Genomic DNA, 17,340 nt, shown 5'->3' with positions numbered 1-17,340 from the left:
ATTACTCCTGGGAAGGGAGGTACTTGGATGTATTTTGCTTTACAGAAGCAGGAGGCTTCTCTGAACTCCTTGGCTACAGGGTTAACCTGCCTGCTACTACACTCCTTTATGGGGTGTGCAGACTTCTCTCCCTGCATTCCTGTCTCACTCCACAGTCTGGTGCATTCTGTTCTGTCCATCTGCTCCTCCGAGCAATGCTGCCTGGCCCTCAGGGTAAGGAGGAAGACTTCCTGTGCCTTTTTTCGCACTGTGCACCTATGTAAGTGTCATGCAGAATTGCTCTATAAGAAAAGCTTCAGTGTTACTAGATGTTTCTTATTCTTGCCATAATATAATGGTTCTTGATATTTTCCCAATTATTCCTAATATACTGTATATAGTAACTGCTTACTTGTCCCATTCATTTAGAAAGGGACAAGTGTGTGTAATAAATGAAAGATATGCCACTGACTTCAGTTAGAGCAGGATTGGGGCCTAGATAAAGGAATAATGTCCTGTGAATTTATATATGATTTTAGCTTTTAGATTTATAATCTGAGTCTTTCCAAATAACCCGGGGGTGAGTGGGCATTATGCAGCCTCCTTTTGGCTGAAAGGCAGCAGTGATTCAATAGAAGAGCAGCAATACAATACACCACAATTTAAAATACAAAGTGAAAAGGAATGTTGTATCCACTTGAAATTGTAAGGAGAATTTAGTAGTCAAAATATATTTTCCCAGACTTTGCCAAGGCACAAAGTTTAAGATCTTTAACAGAACTGGTCCAAACAACAGAAGAAAAGATCATTATAATTTTTCCAAAAAGAAAAAAAAAAGTACAGTTTTGTTCTTTTTAATATTGAAAAAATCCAATGCCAATTTTAGAAACAAAAATCTAAAAGATTACTGCCATGTCTAATTTATATTCTTGCCAAAAATGCACTGGTCTCTTTAACAAAGCCAAGTGGTCAGGACCTTGGGTTTATATCTCATTCAAAGGGCAGCATTTCCAGCCGTTCTTGTCCCTTAACATCATGCTGAGGCATTTGGACTAAGAGGAAGAGTGCCACCTGCTGGATCACCAGCACTATTTTCTAGGGTACCCTGGGTTTTTCTTAGAGGTCTCCCATCCAAGGACTGACAGGCCCAACTATGCTCAGCTACAAAGCAAATCACAACAACAGGATAATTTTTGGATTATGGTAGTGCCTATATTATGTTAGGTGCTTTGTAAACATTATTAATTAGAATTACTGTGGCACTTTGGGGTCATGACTAGGACTCCTTTGTGCTAGGGACTGTACAAACACAGAACAAAAAGATGGTTGCCTGTCCCAAAAAGTTTACAATCTAAACATATAATAAGATGCAGCCCTTGACCCAAAGAACTCACAATCTAAGAAGACAAGCGACATATGAAAAGTGAAAAGGATAAAATATACATCATTTAATCCCCTCTGCAGAAACCCCCCTGTCTGCAGTGGTCCTCTAACATCCCATTATTTACTGGCAATTTCTTGTTAGCATCATGGTAGAAGGAATTTGAAGAAGGAGAGGGTAGTAGTGTCCTCTCTTCCTTTAGATCCTTCCTCAAGATAGTTTTTTCTCGTTCTAAGAAGTAGCCCACCAGTTCCTATTTTAATCTACACAAAATGTTGATTGTTTCTCTTTTGACAGTTAAAAAATACATAATTCTGTCGTCTTCATTGGAGATTAAGTCTTGCAGAGACAAAAAAAGAGGATGCAAATCTGAAATGTAAAGTCACTTGGAAAAGAAAGAGGGAAGAAACATATTTGTCACCTAATTGCCAATGTACTCCTGAGAACATCAGAATGGCCATACTGGGTCAGACCAAAGGTCCATCTTGCCCAGTATCCTGTCTTCTGACAGTGGCCAATTGCAGGTGCCTCAGAGGGAATGAACAGAACAAGTCATCATCAAGTGATCCATGCTCTGTCGCCCAGTCCCGGCTTCTGGCAAACAGAGGCTAGGGACACTATCCCTGCCCATCCTGGCTAATAGCTATTGATGGACCTATCCGCCATGAATTTATCTAGTTCTTTTTTGAACCCTGTTATAGTCTTGGTCTTCACAACATCCTCTGGCAAGGAGTTCGACAGGTTGACTTGCGCTGTGTGAAGAAATACTTCCTTTTGTTTGTTTTAAACTTGTTGCCTATTAAGTGCTGAGGGAGCACTTAATGAAGATAAACAAGGATTTCTGACATTATATGTCTTTTAGCTTTGACTTCTGTTGCGTTGACAGTATCTTGGTAATAAAAGCAAATTATGGGATCAGTTATAACCTTTGTTTGGAAGAAAGTGCATAATTCCAAGAAGTATAATAATGGAGCATGCTTTAAGAACAGCAGAACTTCACCCCTTTTCATAATATGTCGGCTTGAAATGCTCTGCCTGTGCGTGGAGTCTCTGCTTCTGTGCAAATATAGCCAGTAGTTAACCTATAACTATGCCCTTATATCCATCTGTACTTCCCAATACGTAGGCCCAGTTCTGCTCCTCTAGAAACTATCTTTCCGCTGATTTCAGTAAGTTGCTCTGTACCTCATTCTGATCTTCCATACAGTTTCTTTACCAAAGAAAATACACACCAGCAGAGCAGCTGAGATGAGCATTATAGGACAAATAAATAACCTTTGCTCAGAACCATTAATGACATTGGCTGCAAATGGCTTTGACCCCCAAACCATTTAAACAACATAGACATGATCAAGATTTAGGGAGTCAGAACAAGAAAATCTCTAGTAATGAGGATGGCATCGTTTTGATGGGTTCCTTTGGAAACAACTGTAAGAGCTTTGTTACAGCAGGCAGGTAAGAGGCCTCTAAAGAAAAGCAGGAAAAAGAAAGAAGAAAAGAAAAGTAAAAATGATTAAGATGGAAAAATGATCTGTTTCCCCTTGAAAAGATGAGGATTTTGAAGTTTACGTACAAGGCTTCAGAAATGTGTTTATCCCAATGACACTGAAAAGAACAACAGGTAAAACCCATTTTCCCCACTGCGTTTGAAAAAGAGACATTTGCAGAAAGAACACGTTTCTCTCAAGAACCAGGTGCTACAAACTATGCAGATTGGATTAATGTGCTTGAAATCATCACATGTCCCAATCAGACTGAAGTGTGGGGGCTGTGGTGTAAGAGTAGTGATACAAAAAAGGTCAACATTCTAAGAAACTGGTTGAATTATGTGACTGTCATCAAGACAGAGAAAGCGAAAAGTATGGCTAGAAGTTATTTTCGGGAACCAGTCTTTGACCAATTTCAATATTCTGGTCCATGTGAACTCTGTAGTAGTGAAGTCAGCAAAACACAGCCCAAACAACTCTACATCATCCATTGGCTACTAAGCCTTGGTAAACATTATACATTGATTTTGTACAGAAGAATAAGCAAATGTACTTTGCTGCAGTTGATGCTTATTCCAGGTGGCCAGAAGTGGTACTTAAGACAAATACTTAAGACTACTGAGGCATTGGGGAATATATTTGTTGGATATGGTTTGCCTGAAGAAATCAGTTTGGATAATGGTGTACGTTTTTTTTCCTGAGGAATTTAGATTTTCCTCAGGAGACAGTAAAACACACTATATCAGCTGCTTATAACCTAGCATCAAATGGCTTAGCAGAACTCTGCAAAAACTTAAAAGGGCATTGGATAAAAATGAGGGTAGAACCCTGAAATGTTGTATTACAAACTTTCTTCTATTGTACAGGTCAAAACTACAGCTCACCATACCAAGAACTCCAGCAGATTTATTTCTTAAGTGGTCAGTTACAAATTAAATTATGATTAGGCCAGATGTAGCCAAAGAACTAGATGAAAACCATCACAGATGAAGAAAGCTATAAAATAAGCTTCTGAGGTGTTTATGGCTAGAATAAAAGGTATTGTTTTAAAAATTACAGTGGAAGAAAGATGTGCAGAAAAAGAGTGGTAAGAAAGGTATTGTGACCAGAAACATACTTGATGGAGGTAAATGAGGAAATAATGGAGAAACATATTGACCTGTTGTACTAGATAAAGGTTCTCTTTTGTTGCCTCCATTTTAGATATATGTTTTCAACGACAGGAAGAATGGATTACAACTACTGATTAAAAATGCTGACGGATGGAACAATACTCAGTAGAACACTTCATGGTAAACATAAAAAACATGTTGTTATCTGTGCATTGTGAACTACAGTAGCTACACAGTCATGTCAGAACAACCTTCTGAGTGTTTGGCCTAGTTTACAAAGCCTTTACCAAATTGGGATTGACAATTTCAGAACCTTCCTCACCCATCGTGACCCTCTGCGACAGCAATGCTCTGCAGGAATGATACAGTCAGAGGAACTCAGCTTTAGGCTCACATGAACTAGAGGCAAGGCATTCTCATCATCAGGATCCTGTTTATGGAACACCTTACTAGGAGCAATCAGACTGGGCCCAAACCTGATAGTGTTCAGATCCAAGTGTAAGGTGCACCTTTCACCCAGGAAAGATGCCTGTAAATAAATTATTGCAAATTAAAATTAAAATTCACACACAACTTTAACTAGGGCTTTGAGATATTGGTGATAAGGTATCTAATTGCCTCATTGACATGTATTTTGTGCATCAATCAGAGAAGCTGTACGAAGCTAAACTGTTTCAAGGCACTCGCAAATGGATTTAAATGTCCACACAAAGGAGTTTGCACCAATTTAACTAAACTGGTTTTGTGGCAGGTGGGGCTGCTCTGTAGTGCCCTCCTGCATGGCCAACCAAGGCACTGCAGGTGCTTCCTGCCTCAATTCACCAGTTGCAGCTGTAAGCTTGGCATCAGTCTATACCAAGCAAAGTAACATTAACATTCAAACTGTACCTTTTAATGCACAAACAAAACAAAACTCAAAGGCAAATGGCTGCATGCAATGCTTGAGGGTGAGGGCAAAGCCCGGCATTGGGGTTCTGGACTATCACTGAGGAGCTCCTCCTCTGCCTCAGTACCACCCTGCACTGGGCTGAGAAGAAGCAGGCAAGCCTTCTTAACTGGCCTGCTGGCAATATTTCCTCCTGGCCCTTCTAGGCCTCTGGAGGACTGTTTTGCTGTAACATGGTCTGAGTGGATTTTCTTTCAGCAGGGGGTATCAGGGCATCGGTGCCTCAAGCAGGGGGCAGAGGAAACCCGATTGACCCTGTCACAAGTTTCTTAATTGCCTTAGTTAAAATTGTGCATGATTAAATGAGCCCTTAGATAGAACCCTGTTGAGCCACTTCACATTCCCGTTAATTTCCCTCTTTTTAAAAATTCTCTTTCTCCTCTTTATCAGCCAAATCCTCAAAGGTTCAGTAAAATGATTAGCTCCACTTCCAAAACAGGTCTGATAATAAAGAGAATGAAAGATGTGATCCTCACTCCTAATCAGAGAGAACCACCAAGCAGGTCTGCAGCCACTACTGCAACTTAAAGAGGGAGTAGCGTACATGATCTTTCCTTATTCCTTGTTTATGGAGAATTTTGGCTCAGTGAATCCAGGCTGTGTGCAACCCCCCACTGAGCCAGTGCATCTACTTAATTCCCTTAAACAATTTTTTTTGCAGAAAACCCTTCCTGGTGGCTTGGACCTCCTGAACAGACAGTTTGTTTCTACTGCTTTAGATTATCTTGTATTTTTTTATGTCAGTGCAGAATGGGACCATTATTAGAAAGAGAGGCTTTTGTTTTCAATATCCCTATAACAAATGGTCAAAAGCATAAATTTAAACATACAACAGATGAAGGAGTGTGCCTTGGGATAAATATCCTGTGTACTGGAAATCATCATCCCATCCCTCCCAACCGCATGTCTTATGTGGGGAACTCCTGTGGTTTGTGGGTAGCCAATTTGATAGGTGTGTGGAAAAGCTCTGAGTTAAAGTAAGCATTTAATCTTCATTACCTCTCAGTCATTACACAGATGGTTGCGTGAATGTGTGTGCATGCGTTTGTGTATGTATGTGTGTGTGTGTGTGTGTGTGTGTCAGTAACATACTTGAAACCAGTTTTTGCCCTTTAAAAGCATACTAAATAGAAGTGTTACAAAACTGCAGAGATTACTAGCAGGACAGAGCAAATAGCAGGCAAATCTTTTCATCTTTATGTAATGCAATATTCTAGAATCTCAGGCGTGTTTTCTTTTAATAACATTCCCGATTTTGGATTTTTGGTCTCAAATCCATTACTTGAAATTAAAAATCTATGTACCTTGCTACTACCCCTTGGAGATGTTCCATTCTCCCAGTTTTGCAGTCTCTCGATTGTACTTCACTTTTCCAGGATTTGTCACAGACTTGTTGTATGCTGATAGGCCAGATTTTCAAAGGTATTTAGGTGCCTAAAGATGCAGATAGGCATCCCGTAGGATTTTCAAAAGCATCTAATCCAGTTAGGCACCTAACTCCTATTATATTCCATGAAAGTTATGTGCCTAACCTAAGATGCTTAGGTGCTTTTGACAGTCCCATTAAACAACTAATGTATCTTTAGAAACCTAAATTCCTTTGAAAATCTGGCCCTTTGCTTCTTTGTGCCTGTGTTTTCCTATCTGTAAAACAGGGATAATAAAGCTTGCCAACTTGCAATGAGATTATCAAATTTATGTTTGAAAACCTCATTGAGATCTTAAGATAGAAGGAGCTAGAGAAGTGTAAAGTATGAATATTTTAATATTTCTTTAACACTAAGCACGTACGTCTGTTATTCTAGAATGAACTATTTGGAGACCTACAAAGACAAATTCGAACTGTAGAACTATTTCATAACGATGCCATTTTCCAAAATTAATGTAGAAACCCATGAACTACCTTAACTTTTGGCTTACAAAATGTTCCTCAAATTGTTTCACATGGCCTTTAACGAATATAATATTGCATCTTGCCTCTTTGTTCGAATGATTCATTCTTAATACTTTAAATCAATCTCAAGAATGAGTATTTTTCTTGTGCATTATGTTATGAAACAATGTATCAAACATTGTTGTTACATCACATTAGTGACTCATTGGTCAGACTTCTGAACCTGGTGCCAATCTAATGACATTAATATGGAAAGCTTCTGCTCTTTGTCAATGCAGTAGCTCAAACAGGTCAGTACACTCTGGTTTTCCTTCTAACATAATATTAATGACTCATTTGCCATTTCAGTTTTAAATTATATTATTCTTATCTAGTCATTTGGTTTCTCTCAATGCCTTTATGTCTTCTCAGACAGTGATCAAACCTGAATGCCTAATGCTATATTAGAATAAACACCACATGTACTGACCCATTTAAATTCAACGGGAGCTGCTCAGTACCTCTGAAGAGAGGCCACTTTTATTTATGTGTCTAAATATTGTGCAGTACATTGACTACGTGGCCAGAAGTATTTTAAATCATGGAAGTCCTAAAGGCTGTAAAGACAGTGTAGCGGGGTCTTATTGGAAAAACCTGGAAACCGGGCGGGCACAAGCCCACCCACTGCTAAAGGCCCCTCCCCCAGCCTAGCGGGAGGGACCCCTGACCCAGGGACAACAGATTACGGGGGAGAACTAATGAAAAACAGGGACCAGAGTGAGGGTCAGAGGTTCAAAATGAGGATACCGGATGAGGACACCGAGCAGAGATCCCCGGACAGCGCCCACTGCTCCTCAAAGCTGTCGAGGGAGCCAGCGGACGCTGCCCAGTGGAACTCTGCCCAGATGCGTGAAACTAGGGAGGAATGGAAATATGCCCTGCAGTCGCAAAGCACCCCCTCGTCCAACATCCTCCTCCTGGTATTGTAGATGGAGACTTTGGCCAGAGCCAGGAGGAGGTTGACGAGGAGGTCTCACGACTTCGTGGGGCCACGGATAGGGCGTGCAAAGAGGAACAAGTGTGGGGAAAAGTGCAGCCAGAACCTCAACAAGAGGTTCTGGAGGAGCCGGAAAAGGGGCTGCAACCTGGCGCAGTCGAGATAGGCGTGCGCCAGGTTCTCCCTCACACCGCAAAAGGGGCAGGCCTCAGGTGTAGGGGTGAATCGCGCCAGATGCACACCCGTGCTCACGACTCTATGAAGAAGCCACCAACTAATGTCCCCGGAGGGCCGTGGGACCAAGGTGGACTAAAGGCTGGCCCACCGGGGCTCCTCACCCTCTTTAGGTGGAAGATAGTCCCGCCATTTGGTGTCAGGGCAGGACACAATGGTGAGGAAATGTAACGTATGGAGCACGAGCATGTACAGATGGTTTCTGGGCGCGGTTCGAAACCGGACTGGCTGCAGGATATGCAGCCAGCTCGGAGTGTGGGAGCAGGGAGGGAGGGGGGGGGAGCTCGCGGAACAGGGGCCCAAGAAAAATGTCCGGAGGGCCAGGGGTGAGGGGTGGGCAGGGAACGCCCTCTCGCAGGGCTTGCCGCAGGAAAGTGAGAGAATCAGGTGACAAGGCGGCCTTCATCTCCTGGAGTACGCGCCTAGGGGTCGGAAGGGTGGAAAGCCCCATGCGTCGTCCGAGTGCGCAGGGCTCCACCCAATCCCCCCTGTCGTAGTCCAGGAGGTCTCCGACTCTGGTGGTTTCTGCCAGGACCAACCTCCGACACACCGAGGGAGACTCTGCCACCTGCACATGGAGATCGAGGTTGTGTAGCAGGGGCTCCGCGAGGAGGTCCGCTGCGTTGGTGGCCACAAATGACCTGGTTGCCGAAAAAAGTTTCCAGGTCTGCAGGAGGTCCTGGTAGAAGACCAGCAGCTCGGAGAGGTCTCGTGGAAGGCCTCTCAGATGGAGAAAAAAGAGCTGCCGATCATATTGGAGCCCTCAGAGGTGGTGGAGGAAGGCATGCGCCAGCATGCTCCACGCCGGACTACCTGTACCGTAAAGGAGCCTTTGCAGGGCTTGGAGGCGGAAGACATAGAATCATAGAATATCAGGGTTGGAAGGGACCTCAGGAGGTCATCTAGTCCAACCCCCTGCTCAAAGCAGGGCCAGCACCAACTAAATCATCCCAGCCAGGGCTTTGTCAAGCCTGACCTTAAAAACTTCTAAGGAAGGAGATTCCACCACCTCCCTAGGTAACACATTCCAGTGTTTCACCACCCTCCTAGTGAAAAAGTTTTTCCTAATATCCAACCTAAATATCTCCCCCACTGCAACTTGAGACCATTACTCCTTGTTCTGTCATCTGCTACCATTGAGAACAGTCTAGATCCATCCTCTTTGGAACCCCCTTTCAGGTAGTTGAAAGCAGCTATCAAATCCCACCTCATTCTTCTCTTCCGCAGACTAAACATCCCCACTTCCCTCAGCCGCTCCTCATAAGTCATGTGTTCCAGTCCCCTAATCATTTTTGTTGCCCTCCGCTGGACTCTTTCCAATTTTTCCACATCCTTCTTGTAGTGTGGGGCCCAAAACTGGACACAGTACTCCAGATGAGGCTTCACCAGTGTCGAATAGAGGGGAACGATCACGTCCCTTGATCTGCTGGCAATGCCCCTACTTATACAGCCCAAAATGCCATTGGCCTTCTTGGCAACAAGGGCACACTGTTGACTCATATCCAGCTTCTCGTCCACTGTCACCCCTAGGTCCTTTTCTGCAGAACTGCTGCCAAGCCATTCGGTCCCTAGTCTGTAGCGGTGCATTGGATTCTTCCGTCCTAAGTGCAGGACTCTGCACTTGTCTTTGTTGAACCTTATCAGGTTTCTTTTGGCCCAATCCTCCAATTTGTCTAGGTCCCTCTGTATCCTATCCCTACCCTCCAGCATATCTACCTCTCCTCCCAGTTTAGCGTCATCTGCAAACTTGCTGAGGGTGCAATCCACACCATCCTCCAGATCATTTATGAAGATATTGAACAAAACCGGCCCCAGGACCAACCCTTGGGGCACTCCACTTGATACCGGCTGCCAACTAGACATGGAGCCATTGATCACTACCCGTTGAGCCCGACAATCTAGCCAGCTTTCTATCCACCTTATAGTCCATTCATCCAGCCCATACTTCTTTAACTTGCTGGCAAGAATACTGTGAGAGACCATGTCAAAAGCTTTGCTAAAGTCAAGGAACAACACGTCCACTGCTTTCCCTTCATCCACAGAGCCAGTTATCTCGTCATAGAAGGCAATTTGATTAGTCAGGCATGACTTGCCCTTGGTGAATCCAAGCTGACTGTTCCCGATCACTTTCCTCTCCTCTAAGTGCTTCAGAATTGATTTCTTGAGGACCTGCTCCATGATTTTTCCAGGGACTGAGGTGAGGCTGACTGGCCTGTAGTTCCCTGGATCCTCCTTCTTCCCTTTTTTAAAGATTGGCACTACATTAGCCTTTTTCCAGTCATCCGGAACTTCCCCTGATTGCCATGAGTTTTCAAAGATAATGGCCAATGGCTCTGCAATCACATCCGCCAGCTCCTTTAGCATTCTCGGATGCAACGCATCCGGCCCCATGGACTTGTGCATGTCCAGCTTTTCTAAATAGTCCAGAACCACTTCTTTCTCCACAGACGGCTAGTCACCTCCTCCCCACACTGTGCTGCCTAGTGCAGCAGTCTGGGAGCTGACCTTGTTTGTGAAGACAGAGGAAAAAAAGCATTGAGTACATTAGCTTTTTCCACATCCTCTGTCTCTAGGTTGCCTCCCTCATTCAGTAAGGGGCCCACACTTTCCTTGACTTTCTTCTTGTTGCTAACATACCTGAAGAAACCCTTCTTGTTACTCTTAACATCTCTTGCTAGCTGCAACTCCAGGTGTGATTTGGCCTTCCTGATTTCACTCCTGCATGCCCGAGCAATATTTTTATATTCATCCCTGGTCATTTGTCCAATCTTCCACTTCTTGTAAGTTTCTTTTTTGTGTTTAAGATCAGCAAGGATTTCACTGTTAAGCCAAGCTGGTCGCCTGCCATATTTACTATTCTTTCTACACATCGGGATGGTTTGTCCCTGTTACCTCAATAAAGATTCTTTAAAATACAGCCAGCTCTCATGGACTCCTTTCCCCCTCATGTTATTCTCCCAGGGGATCTTGCCCATCAGTTCCCTGAGGAAGTCAAAGTCTGCTTTTCTGAAGTCCATGGTCCGTATTCTGCTGCTTTCCTTTCTTCCTTGTGTCAGGATCCTGAACTCGACCATCTCATGGTCACTGCCTCCCAGGTTCCCATCCACTTTTGCTTCCCCTACCAATTCTTCCCAGTATGTGAGCAGCAGGTCAAGAAGAGCTCTGCCCCTAGTTGGTTCCTCCAGCACTTGCACCAGGAAATTGTCCCCTACATTTTCCAAAAACTTCCTGGATTGTCTGTGCACCACTGTATTGTTCTCCCAGCAGATATCAGGGTGATTGAAGTCTCCCATGAGAACAAGGGCGTGCGATCTAGTAACTTCTGCGAATTGCTGGAAGAAAGCCTCGTCCACCTCATCCCCCTGGTCCGGTGGTCTATAGTAGACTCCCACCACGATATCACCCTTGTTGCTCACACTTCTAAACTTAATCCAGAGACTCTCAGGTTTCTCTGCAGTTTCATACTTGAGCTCTGAGCAGTCATACTGATCTCTTACATACAGTGCAACTCCCCCACCTTTTCTGCCCTGCCTGTCCTTCCTGAACAGCTTATATCCATCCATGACAGTACTCCAGTCATGTGAGTTATCCCACCAAGTCTCTGTTGCTGCGCAAGCAAACCAGGCCCTGTCCTCCCTCCTCCAGGGGAATACTCAGAGCCCCTGCAAAGACCCAGTGCAGCCCCGGCCAGAAGAACTCCAGAGCCATCCTCTGGAGCCTGGCCAGGATCTTCGGGGCTGGGCTCAGGATGTTGAGTCGGTGCCAGAGCATGGACAGGACCAGCTGGTTCAGCACCAGCCCCCTCCCTTGCAGGGAGAAACACCGGAACAGTCCAGACGCTCGGCTAGAAGTGGGGAACAACGGGACCGGGGTCAGAGAGGGGCCTGCGCCGATGCCGGGCACAGGAGCTGTGAGAAACACGTCATCCGCAGCCACGGCGTCAGGCACTACGGAAACTTCAGTGGGGCCCCCCTCCGGAGGGGAAGCCAACCACTCCGTCCGGGCGCTAGAGGGCATGCCCACAGGCTCAGGGCCCGACCACTCGGCATCGGCCGTTGCCTCTAGGGGCTCGGTGGCCTCAGGTGAGGTGCCATCCGCGGCCGGACAAATAGGGAGAGTCAGGGGCACCCTCAGGACCAGAGCGGGGGCTACAGTTGGGAGTGAGGGGCAGGGAGAAGGAGGAGGGGGTGGTGGAACTGAGCCTCCACCCAGATCGAGGCCATCTGACTGGGGGGCGTCCTCCCCCTGAGTGACCGGGGTCAGACCCAGGGCCTCGATCTCCTTGAATATGGATGTAAATCCAGTCTCCGCGGCCCCAGAGTCCTCCCCGTCAGGAGTCAGGGCAGTAATAGCCCCGGTATCGACAACGGCAGGGGGCGCAGATGGCAAAGGGGCCGGGGGAACTCCTGAAGAGGCCTCCTCGGGAGGGGACTCAACAAGGGGGGCAGTGACATCTCCATCTGCTGCCATGGCTGCCATAGCCGGCGTCTCCTGCTGAGCTCCATCCAGAGGTATGGCAGAAGATGTAACAGCATCAGCCCCCCACAGCATTTTTCGGGCGGCCTCCTCCAACGAGGAGGGATTGAGCCCGCGATTTACGGGCGCCATGCTTCCCCTGGATGAGCACCCAGCCCTCCGAAGTGGAAGTGGAGGGCCAGTCAGCAGGGGCAGGGCCGGGGGCAAGGGCGATCATTTTGGGGCTGGGGCAGCAAGGGCGGGACAACAGGAGGAAGGGAAACCTCCCCCTGGGGCGAGCCCTCTCCCTCAGCAGGCAGAGGTCTTGCCGCCCTCTCCTCCATGGGAGGGGGGGCAGCGGTAGTGGCAGCCGGGATGCCAGGGTCGCTGGCGGTGACAGGGCTGGCGCCCTCCTGGGTCTCGGGGGTCCCGGACGCTCCTCCGGGCCGGGCCAGGGGGCAGTCCCTCCGGATGTACCCCGTCGCCCGGCAGAGAAAGCACTGGGCCTCCCCGTCGAATAGTGGACCCGGTAATGGGCCCCCTGATAGGGCACCAAGAAGGACCCCTCGAGCGCCACCTCGCCACGCGTCGCCGGTGGCACTTGAATCTGCACCTGCTGGCGGAAGGACAGAACGTGGCGGAGGGCAGGGTCCTTGCAGCTCAGCGGGAGAGGGCTGATGATTGAGATGGGTTTCCCCAGGGTGGAGAGGGCAGGCAACAGGGCAACGTTGGGCAGGAAGGGTGGGACGGAGGTCAATACCACCCGTACGCCCAAGTCCTCCAGGGGTTCTAGAGGAACAAACACGCCCCCCCACCGCCATGCCCTTCTCTACCACCTCCTGAGTGGTGGCCTCTGACGCTAGGAAGAACACAACCTTGCTATAGATCTTGGAGGCCACCACGATGGCCGTGGGCCCTACCACCCTTGCCAATGCCCGCACGTACGTTTCAATGTGGGGCGAGGCGGACACCAGGAGGCAGCGGATGCCATGCCTCCTGGTCAGCGAGGGGAAGGGTCCCTGGCCGCCAGGAATGGTACTGGAGGCGGCAGTTGGGGCAGATGGTGCAGCGGCATGCGGGGGGGGGGGGGGCAGCGGCGGCCACCTGGGCGTACGCTCTGGAGGCTAGAGATGGAGCGCCCCCAGAGCTGGTGGAGGGAGCAGCTGGGGAGGAAGGGGCCGCGGCAGATGTCGGGGCCACGGCAGGGAAGGCAGCCCTGCCAATGGGAGGTTTTGTTTTCCAGGCAGGGCCTTTGCCCTTTTTATTCCCCTGGCCCTTTTTGCCGGTGGAAGGGGCAGCCATGGCAGCGGCGGAGTCTAAGCTAGTGGTTGGCAAGAGGGTAGCCGCTGGGATAGGCAAGGGTGGTGGCAGGGGAGGAACTATGGGAGCAGTAGGGGCAGGAGCAGGGGCAGGGGCGGGGCCGGGCCAGGGGCAGAGGCAGGGTCCTCCTCCATAGTGGAAAGAGGCAGGAGGAGGCCCTAAATTGGGTGTGGGACAATGGACAACTGCTCTTCCCCACTAGACGACAGGCAGGGGAGGAGGGTCCAGCAAACAGGGTATTGGGAATAGGGAAGGTGGGACAGGGCCAACCACTCCTCCCTGCTAGACTGTATGCAGGAAGGACGGTGCCAGCGGGGGCGGAGGGGAACTGTAAGGGGGCACCGGGGGAAGGGAAGAAGCAACCACTCCTCCCTGCTAGGCTGCAGGCAGGGGAGGAAGGTGCTAACAACAGAAGGACACGGGGACAACAAAGGAGAGGGGGACAATCACGGGCGCAGGGCGGGGCGCCGGCTCCTCTGGCTGCACTTGGACGGGGAAGGACTATGGTTGCATCAGGGGAGGTGCAGTGATAAGGGTAAACAACTTAAAAAAGCGGGGGGGACATAAGTGCTCCGAAAGGGGACATGGGCACACCAAACTGCGGGTTGGGTGGGGCAGGGGTCAGCAGGGGGAACAGGAAACAACTGAGGGCAGGGCAAGTAGAGCACAAGGGCAGAGGGGAACCAAACTCCTGGTGAAGGGCAGGGCAAGCAAAGCAACAAACTTGCAAGGGGTGGGGCAGGGCAGGCGCACGAACAAGCCCAGGAACCTAGGATGGGGCCAGGGTGGGACTGGCAAATAACCAGGGAAAAATCTTCCAGGGAGCTACGGGAGGAAGGGAGGAGAAAACTGGGCTGGGGGGTAATGGGGAGACCCCCCCACCCAAATACAACTGAGGGAGGGGGGCCCAAGTCCAAACAAAAGAAGGGGGGGAGTGCACCCACGAGCGCTTGTGGGGCTCACTCCAGTCCTTGCTCGCTGCTGGAAACAGTCCCGGATGGTGGTGGGCGAAGAAGCAAGCAGCCCCATTGAGGGGCGAGCAGCAGGCGTTGATGGTCAGCTGGGTTGGTGGAGGGGGCGGTGGCAAAAAGGGGCAGTGGTGGTGAAGGAAGATGTGGCAGGGGGGAGCAGGACTAGGGGAGAGCTCCATGCCTCTCCCCCGGCCCCCCACAGCAGCAAAAGGCTACCACCACCCCAAGAGCACAGCTGTTAAAGTCACTCTGTCCAATAACCGACCCCCTCCACAATTCCTTGCAGTGGTCTTCCTCCTCCTCGACGAGGCAGCAAGCTCAGGAGCAGCAGCAAGCGGGCGGCAGCCAGCCAGGTGAGGGCCCAAGCAGAAGGGGTGACAACGGTGGTGGTGACGGTGGTGGGGTCCTTGCTTCTCCTCCCTCCAGAGGGGTAGGGACGGGGGAACAGGCCGGCAAGGCCCTCCCTCCCCACAGCAGCAACAGCAGCAGTGGCTCCCAGAAGGGGTCCCAGCCAGCAGTGGCCTTCCAGGGAGGGAGGCAGAGAGCAACAGCCCAGGAAGAGAGGGAGGGAGCTCCAAACAGCAGCAGCCCGGGAAGGGAGAGAGCTCCAGCCAGCAGGGCAGCCTGAGCACACTGACCTCTCCTTCCTGTAGCAGGGTGGTTACCCGCTTCTGCTCTAAAGGGCTTGAAATCCACCCTGGGAGAGGGCTGTGGCAGGGAAGGAAAAGCAGGGTTGATTGGGAGAAGCAGCCTCAACCAGGGGCCATGGCTGGCTTAATCAGGGCCCAGCTGGCCCTTATAAGAGGGCAGCGGGCCAGGAGCACACAGAGTCTCCTCTAGCTGTGGAGAGAGATGGGACTGGCTGCTGGGGAGTGTACCAGGGTACCTGAGGTGAAGCAGGGCTGGGAAGGCTAGAGGAGCTCCAGACTGGAAAACCCCTAGGCTGCAGGCCTGGTAGATGGCCTAAGACAGGTACTGGGCTTGCAACAGGGCAGCCCAAGGATAGGCAGAGTCAGCAAGTCCAAACCCCCCCTTGCCTATGATGACTGGCTTATACAGACTGCAGTCGGCCCCAGTGAAAAGGGGCTAGATGGTGACTGGCAGTAGCCCATACGCTGAGGCAAGGTGGGGATAGAGGGTGCGGGGTTCCCTGCAGAGGGGCAGCACCCCAGGTAAAAGAGCAACGGGGTCTGGGAGGGACATGGGGGCCAGTGATGGCGAGACACCAGCAGAGGGCGCTCTGGGGCTGGTAAAAAGAGCTAATTCCCAGGCAGCCAGCAGGAGGCGCTGCTGAGTGAGTTGTGCCCCATTACAGATAGTCTTGTGGCTCCCATAGAGGCTAAAGAGATGATGTGAACTTCTAACTTCCAGGTCTCTTTTTAGATAGATAGATTGATGTACAGACTTTTCTTCACACTGGCAGTGTGTGGATGCTTCTTTTTCCCATAATGCTGCACAGTATAAGGGGCTAAAGGCTCCCTGCCACAAATAGAAAAGGAAGAACCCTTTGTAAAAAGAATAGGGCAACAGACTCAATCGCTGCCTGGTCGCAGTGAAAACATGTTATCTGTGCAGTGAAAAAACTGGTGTGTATACAAGAGCTTTAAGGTCCTCCGTCTGCTAGCCAGGGGTGAGGAGTCTTTTAGACACTTTTCTCAAAAGGAGCCACTTGTGGGGCATTTAACTTCAGGCAAGGATGCACAGAATTAAAAGGATGGCAGAGTCTTGGCTTCAGTTTACCAGCTGCACTAAACACCATTAATAGCTCTGGATGGAGTCCATGCAATAGCATTCTACCTTGCAATTTAAGGCTTCATTGGTAGGGAGTTCTAGAGTTATGGAACTCTGCTGAGAAAACCCAGGTTTCACCAGCTATAGTGTGTCAGACAAGTGTAGCTCTCCCTTAGACACAGAGCCTTTTCAGTAAGGCATCTACATGTGACAGTATGTAAGAAGAGCCTAGCACTCTCCTGGAAGACACTAACCCCAATAGACAATACAATGGAAGGACAGAGAATATTAGCCTTGATTTGGATGGAATATGCATTGATTCCTAATCATGAATCAGCATCTAGATGCTATGGGATGGGAATGTTAGAAATTCAGATAGAGCTGTACATGTTTATATCATCGTATAGCATGGGCAGTTCACTGCATACTGACTGAAAATAAATACTGACTCTGGTTCACAGATTAAATTGACAAAGAAAGACTGAGACTGATGGAGAAAATTGAAAATAAGCCGATTTGTCCTCCAAAGTTTTCTAGCAACAGAACCTATAAACCTAGAAACTTAAATCCAGCTGTTTGTGCTTTCTCTGACATTATATAAAATATAACAACAAATGTATTTTATATTGTGCAGGTCATACAAAATATACCCTGAAGCAAATAATAAAATGGAATGCACTTAGACACACCCAATTACACTATAAAATCAGAATGCTATATGGCAATTAATCCAAGGTAATCCATAAATCTAAGCAAAACCTACTGAGAATAAAGTAAATTAAAGAAAATAATTTTGATTTGGCATTTCAAATACCATAAACATGAACTATAAAATGTAATGGCCAGATTTTGAA

The 17,340-nt window shown here is 48.4% G+C and overlaps 1 long non-coding RNA gene across 1 annotated transcript; it reads left to right on the top strand.

Annotated features, from left to right (window-relative positions):
* The first annotated feature begins 4,078 nt into the window (after positions 1-4,078).
* LOC141987122 (uncharacterized) lies at positions 4,079-16,970 on the top strand. Its single transcript, XR_012639447.1, has 3 exons — positions 4,079-4,139; positions 15,042-15,108; positions 16,948-16,970. It is a non-coding gene; the product is annotated as an uncharacterized LOC141987122 (long non-coding RNA).
* The last annotated feature ends 370 nt before the right edge of the window (positions 16,971-17,340 follow it).

Source organism: Natator depressus, chromosome 5, assembly GCF_965152275.1.
Source record: "Natator depressus isolate rNatDep1 chromosome 5, rNatDep2.hap1, whole genome shotgun sequence".
Lineage (NCBI taxonomy): Eukaryota > Metazoa > Chordata > Testudines > Cheloniidae > Natator > Natator depressus.
Note: the sequence above shows the minus strand (reverse complement) of the source record. Positions and strands in the feature narration are given on the sequence as shown.